This window comes from Manduca sexta, unplaced genomic scaffold (genome assembly GCF_014839805.1).
Source record: "Manduca sexta isolate Smith_Timp_Sample1 unplaced genomic scaffold, JHU_Msex_v1.0 HiC_scaffold_1339, whole genome shotgun sequence".
Lineage (NCBI taxonomy): Eukaryota > Metazoa > Arthropoda > Insecta > Lepidoptera > Sphingidae > Manduca > Manduca sexta.
Window position 1 is genome coordinate 1 of NW_023592193.1, and position 7732 is coordinate 7732.

The 7732-nt window shown below is 34.2% G+C and overlaps 4 non-coding genes across 4 annotated transcripts; 2 read left to right on the forward strand and 2 right to left on the reverse strand.

Annotated features, from left to right (window-relative positions):
- Window positions 1-1390: 1390 nt before the first annotated feature.
- On the reverse strand, window positions 1391-1463 carry Trnan-guu. Its single transcript has one exon. It is a non-coding gene; the product is annotated as a tRNA-Asn (tRNA).
- A 506-nt stretch (window positions 1464-1969) lies between these two features.
- On the reverse strand, window positions 1970-2042 carry Trnan-guu. The gene has a single exon. It is a non-coding gene; the product is annotated as a tRNA-Asn (tRNA).
- A 733-nt stretch (window positions 2043-2775) lies between these two features.
- Trnan-guu lies at window positions 2776-2848 on the forward strand. Its single transcript has one exon. It is a non-coding gene; the product is annotated as a tRNA-Asn (tRNA).
- Window positions 2849-3149: 301 nt separating this feature from the next.
- Window positions 3150-3224, forward strand: Trnan-guu. The gene has a single exon. It is a non-coding gene; the product is annotated as a tRNA-Asn (tRNA).
- Window positions 3225-7732: the final 4508 nt, after the last annotated feature.

The window sequence follows — 7732 nt, forward strand, 5'->3', positions numbered from 1 at the left end:
AAACTAAATTACCCAATAAAATGATTATAGACATGGGTCAACGAACTCGACGCATCAATCCGAAAGTTTTTAAGTGATAAATTCTTTTTTAAATTACGTCATTTCTAAAAAGGTTATTCATGTAGTTTGAATTACGAACATAAAAAAAGTTGCGCAGAACCTACCTCATTTTTCGTTGTTTTGTCAACAATAAAAAAAATACAAATTTAAATATAGAATTCGAAATACTTCATATCGCTCTAAAAGAATAAGTCAACAACCTCGAATATTTCATAATTTTTTAAAACCCATTAATATTTTTATTTTATTTTTCAATAATTACACGCCGCGCTCATTGATTTACGACTGAGGAAATTAATTCGGAATATTTAACGTTTTTTACGATTGTATAATAAAGTGGCGTTCGTAAGATCGTAAAATGAGTTATTAATAAACTTTACAATGTCAAAGAGCACACACATACATTGGTTGCTTTTAGAGAACATCTTCGAATGTAGTATATGCGATGTGCAATGATTATAATTTATTAAAAATTAACAAGATATTCATGTGAATTATATATAATATTTAAATAAAATATTTCGTGGAGATTTGGTCTTATAACAGCTGTCAAAATTTTGTTACAATTAAAATTTTCGTTAGAGTCATGTGTCTGTCATGTCATAGACACAGCAACTGCGCGGTGCCTTATCGCCTAAACTTTCATTTGCAAAAAAAAACTGTACATAGTTTTCAATTTCATACGCAAAAATTTCATACTCGTAAATCCACCCGCCTAAAAATGTTTTCTCGGAACAAAATCTAAATGAAAAGCGTATTTTTTAACAGAGATGCTAGTTTCCTGTTGTTGGATTAGTTTGGTAAAAATAAAATCAATCAAAAAATCCTACATAAAGATTAATATACTAATTACGTAATATATTCTTGTTTTTTTTTATTCATATCTGTAATAATTAGGAGGAAATGAAATACAAATAGAGAAGAATAATTAAGGATAGTAAAAAAACGTGAAAGTCTCAATCAATAGCCCAGCCACCAGTCCAACTAGATCCCATCCATAGACCCAGTATAATTCCCATCTTTTCTGCAATAGTCCCTGCACCTTACAAGTGCTATCTTTAGCTGTATTTCCTCCATAAGTACAGACAGAGAGAGTACTCGCAAGGTGTATAAACCCCAACTAGAGTAATCTTAAAGGGGCCTCTACGTGTTGGATCCATGTCCCCACGCAAGCCTTCCAAAACGACCAGCCTTTATGCCGTGATTTCCAGCAGGAAAGTTACGACATAATAATTCAAATATTATGATTTGAAACCAGATAATTAAAAACACTGTGGCCGTATTTACCTCACGCGGAATGAAGTTTGGTTGGTCAGATTAGCCAAAAAGTCGCCCCCGGGTGGACTCGAACCACCAACCTTTCGGTTAACAGCCGAACGCGCTAACCATTGCGCCACGGAGGCACTTGGGTGCAAAGCATAATACACGCAAAACATCGTTTTTCCGAATTGATTTGTTGACTATAAAACTTGGCTTCACTTTATACTCATATACGTACTCCCCATATAATAGTTAATCTCTACCAAAGTTTCTTAAAAGGATATTCTGATATCTATCTATACTACATATTATAAAACAGAGTCACCTTTCTGTCTGTCTGTATGTTATCGATTTTCTCAAAATCTACTGAACGGATTTTTATGAAATTTGGTATGGAGATAGTTTAAGACCCTGAGAAGGTTGTAGGCTACTTTCTATCCCGAGAAAATATATAGCGGGACTTTTATTCCGGAAAAGTGTTTCACGCGGGCGAAACCGTGAGCAAAAGTTGGTATAATACCTATACATTTATTATTTTAAAGTGTAACTATGAACTTTTAATACTGTATATAAGGAAACAAAAAAGATTGCCTATCAAAAATTATGAATATTTTAGACCTAAAGGTTTTCAACAAGTTGGACAAAAAGACGCCCCCGGGTGGGCTCGAACCACCAACCTTTCGGTTAACAGCCGAACGCGCTAACCATTGCGCCACGAAGGCTTGTGGGTAGGCAGGCGAATTTGCACAAACAACTGTTAAATAGTTATTAGAAATTTTTAAAATAGAATTTTCTTTAAGGCATCTCATATAAGTTAAAAAATAACGCAGATTCGTGCAAGAAAAGCCGTCCTGAGACGTGCGTTGTGCTTCTGCAAAATCTCAATAAAATTTCCATGATATTGAGGTATGCCATTGTATTGTGATTTATATTACCTTAACAGTATTACAACGCGGTATGGTGTAGTTCTATACATCATGTGAGTCTTTCTACAGAAAAGCAGTTTGAAGTTGCAGAAAATTACTGATACTAAATACCTATACAATAATTCGTAAAAAAAAAAAAACATAAATCCATATAAAACTAGTTTTCAGATTTTATCGCGGTTTTTTTCTTATTTTCTCCCAACGTTTGGAAAACTGTACAACTATAAAACATTTACTTTTCGGACGACCAACACATCCGTCTACCCAGTCTACCCTGTGACCATCTATAGTTTTAAAAGCGTGGGGAACGAAATAAAAAAAAAGCTATAAACCACAATAGATTTCGAAAACTCGTTGTATATCGATGTCTAACATTCGCAGAAACATAATATATCATTACGCTATCAAATTTATTTGATTAATTAACATTACTTTAGCTACACAAGGGTAAGATTTATTAGAATGAGTAATATCGAAATTAGTCCTATAAGTGATGAACATTTGGAGATATTATGTTGTGCTATCAAGTGCCTCCGTGGCGCAATGGTTAGCGCGTTCGGCTGTTAACCGAAAGGTTGGTGGTTCGAGTCCACCCGGGGGCGACTTTTTGGCTTCTTGATCATATATCATGTCCCATTATACTGTGGCATATATTATGTAAAACGTAAGATCTAAAAAATACTGCACTTTATTGTAAATATTTTCATTAGATTCTGTCTTTTTTTAGAGTTATAAATATATAAATATGTAGCAAGACTTTAAAAAATATTGATAAAAGTTATTTAATTCGTCCTTTGAGACTTTTGGTTCAAAAAATATAAAAGAAAAAAGGCAAATGAGTTTTATTGTAAAAATATCCATTCAAAAAACAATGTTTGTGAATATTATGGTTTGCACTCAAGTGCCTCCGTGGCGCAATGGTTAGCGCGTTCGGCTGTTAACCGAAAGGTTGGTGGTTCGAGCCCACCCGGGGCGGCAACAATTTTATTTAAATTATTTTCAAAAACAAATAATACTCTCTTTTTGGCTCTACACATTAACACTAACAAAAAAACACTGCTCCGATAAGCTTAAGTTTTAATTCATTTATACTTCCTACAGTATTTTAGAAATCGATTTTTTTTATTTTCAAAACTTATATATCAAAAATATCTGTTAATTCTTGTCCGTCTCATCACTAATAATACTAAATCAACATTTCAAACAAAGCAATGAAAGTTTCCAAACGAATTGAATAGCACCGGACCCCCAGGTTTTATCATAAAACCATAAATTAAACGGCATAAAGTGAGGCAATCAATGTCACCAAAATAAAAACCCTGTACATGTTTTAATAACAATAAAGTTTATGGATCGTTCGGGAATTTATAGTTGCGTTCGTTTTAATTTGGAACGTTAAATGTTAGTATTCCCCTTAAACGTTACTAAATGGATAATTGAATTTTTGTAACGTTCTAAATTCAAAATATATATATTTTTTTTTGTAATTTTAAGACGAAACTTTTTTGTATAATCTCTTTGCATAAATGCTTGTATTATTTATGCTGATTTCTTTTCATGTGCCAAACTTTAAACTTTCACATGTATTAGTATAAAATGAAATTAACTGTACAGATATAAAATATATAATATAAAATATATCAGCCCTGTATTATATACCGTCCCACTGCTAGGCACGGGCCTCCTCCAGTACTGCAAGGGATTAGGCCTTTGTCCATCACGCTCGCCTAGTGCAGATTGGTAGACTACACACACCCTCAAAATCCTACAGAGAATTTCTAGGTATGCAGGTTTCCTCACGATGTTTTCCTTCACCGTTAAAGCAAGAGATAATTCACAAAGAATACACACATAATTAAAAAAAAAGTCAGAGATGTGCCTTTAGGTTTTCAACCTGCAGACATTCGTCTCGGAGGCCTGTTCCATACCCAACTAGACCTAATTTGTAATATTCTACAGTTATTTTTGAACTCATCTAGCATTATCATGGCCTACCTCATTCACAATAAAAATTAATCTCAAAAGAGAAACCGAACAAATCGTTTAAAATGATTAATGGCATCTATTATCGCTTTTTAATTTGTGTCTTCTAATGATAGCTATAAAGGCCGTTTCTAATTCATTCGAGTTACTAGGACACCATAAAATGCTTCCTACCGTTTCATAACTGGTTTGAGGCAGGAGGTTGAGGATTGAGCATTTGACTTAGAGAAAATGTCATCATATAGAGCGGACATTGAGAAGATTATCATATTAAAATTTTCTATTACTATTGTGAAGGCACTAGAGTAAAAAAAATACCGCATACCCAATACAACTATGTTACCGAGGCAGTCGACCACAAATATATTACAAAAGATCTACCTAGCCAACAAACGAACACTTCAACCCTACAGATCATAAACGATTCTAATAAAATATGACTAAACTAAAATACACCTCACATGCACATTATATTTTCATAGACCAACATATAATAAAGGAGATAACTCATATTTCAAATTGAACATTCCTCTACCCGAAGAATTCATAAAATGACAATGTACGAAAATTCTTATAACAATGTTTCAAATTATTTAAATTTAGAACTATGAGTATTCGATAGATTTTGTAGTAAGTATACAGGGTCATTATGACATTGCGTTACTAAATGAAACCACATAATTGTCTTCACCTTTGCTGACGCAAAAATCATCCGTTAGTTACGAATATTTTCACCAAAAATCCAGGTTTTAAGTAGTTTTCTGATTTTTTTATCATTTTGTAGTTTAATGCGAATATGGCGTGTGCGCGTGTGTATTTCTGACTGAAAGTATGATGTTACCGAATGACGAATTCTCTTAGATCAGTAGTAGGAGGCATTAGGGCGAGTAAAATTAAAATTACTTTTTATTAATATTTATTTTGTTCGAAACTTACACTTTTTTATTTTACATCTACGGCTCAAGTAACTTATTGTAGTGTTATTTCTAAGTAGATAAGCATGTGGTTTCATTTAGTAACGCAATGTCGAAATGACTGTTTAAGTTTAGTGGTAGGTTTCTTGTATTTTTTTTATAAGTGCATGACAAAGTGACTCCACTGCACCTGATGTTATGTGGAGTGAGGTCCAATAGCATAATAGACTGACGGGACATGATTACCCCTCGCCAGTCACCACAATTATGCCGGCCTGTTGGAACCAGATATACACATCCTGATATCGGAACGCGACACACTTACGTGGGCCACTATGGCGGGTTTTAACACCTTGTGTACCGTGGTCGCTATTGCGGACTTAAAATATATCCTACCCCGAGTATGGTGTTGCTACTGTTTATAGGCGGTCGTATAACTTACCATCAGGCGAACGGCGAGCTCGTCTCGTCATTTAATTACAATAAAAAATATTACTAGGCTATTTCCTACTTCGTGTGTTTGTAGGGGATGTTACTACAAGTTCCTCCCCAGTCAAAATAAGACAAAGGACCAATGATTTAAAACCAAGACACACCTCTAAATTATCTCAGTAACTATGAACATTTGAATCATGTCTCGTTTCAACGATAAAGTAACACATTGTGAGGAAATCAAATTTATAGGAATTCTACAGTCAGCATGACTGACTAGGGTTATGCTGTTAACCCTTACTAGAAGATGGTCTTCTACTGCGCTTCTACAGGGCATATAGTGCGGCTTCGTAAATATATTTATTTAAAAAACATTCAACATTGACTTACTACTATGCAATGGAATAGTTGTGAGTGATCGAGAGGCCTCCGTGAAGCGACGTCCTCTTAACACTCTCCCTGGAAGATGATCTTAATAGGTTGAAACTGGTCGATTTCGACTACGTATATGTGGGTAAAATCGTGTTGCTTTCGACTAATGAAATAGTTATTGAATAAAAGCACTCAACCTTGAATCTTCAACTGATCTACTTAATAGGTATACTTGAGTAAAACCTTGTTGCTTCAACTAATGGAATAGTTTTCCGTGAAGTTAGAATTCCGTGTGAATCTTGTGTTATAGCAAATTAAAAAAGGAAATATCATCTTACTACTTATTTTTTTAGGCGATAGCCTAGTTGGTGTGTAACGGACTGCCAAGACGAATGTTCGCAGGTTCAAATCCCAAGGATACACACCTCTGACTTTTCTAAAAAATCATGTGTGTATTCTTTGTGAATTTATCGTTCGCTTTAACGGTGAAGGAAAACATCGTGAGGAAACTTGCACATCTGAGAAGTTCTCTATAAGAATTTTGAAGGTGTGTGAAGTCTACCAATCCGCACTAGGCCAGCGTGGTGGACTAAGGCCTAATCCCTCTCAGTAGTAGAAGAGACCCGTGCTCCGCAGTGGGTAAGTATATAATACAAGGCTGATATTATTACTATTTAATTTTGCTTATTTACATCAGTAGCGACCAAAGTCGCGTCGCAAGCCTATCATTACGATCCCACCCACATAATTTACGACTCTCAATCGAAACTTATAGATGACACTTTAATTATATTGCCTATTAATAATGCTGACATGTTAATTTTGATCGTGGGCGAGCGCTGTATTGTTTTTTATGTGATTGCTGTTTATTTGATAACAATACTATGTGACGTTTATGCAAAATTACTATTGTGACAAAAACATTACATAGTATAGTTAGTTATAGATATCAGGACCAAATTTGTGCTTAAAAGTTATTACCAATTGGTCGCTGTCTTATTTGAAGTGTCCGTGTGACAAAATATCACAGCATTCTTAGATACTAATACAAAAATATTTACAGAAAATATCCTAATATGTACATTAAAAATGTGCAAATCACGATATGGAACAAAGATAAAGTATTTTATATTGGTGTTTTGCTGTTTTACAGTAAATTAAGTAACCAAAGCATACAAAAATCTCGCAATGTCCGCCCTATATAATCTTAGAATTTGTTGTGAATTTTTTGTGTGTTGAGTTTGTGGTACTTTTAAATGAGCTTGTTGCAAATCAGGTGTATCATACTTAACTTAGGGGTCACTCGTTTTCCATCTTTTATTGCAGTTCAATGGTGTCTTCAGGATCAAGTGACTCTTTAATAATCCACTTACATCCAAAGCTGGGCTTATAGTATTTCTCTTACAATAATGTGTATTTCACTCGATGGTCACTTTTAAACACTTTAACAACATAATGATTTCTTATGTTAACGCGAATGTTAGACATTAAAATTTAACTATTTTTCGGATTTTATCGAGGTTTCAATATTATAGGTGTATCCTGACGTTTCGAAGACTTTTCACCTTCGTGGTCAGTCCCGCCGTTACTGTGAAAAATAGTTAAATTTTAACGTTAACAAAAGTTTACTTTCATAATATCTATTACAATGCCTTTACTATACAAAGCTTGCTCCATAACAGCAACATCTCAATTGCTTTAGGATATCCGTGGGCGAATCAAAACTGGTTACAAAGATAGCTCAATTACATTTTGGACGATGCCCCGCCCGAAGGCACCGCGTTA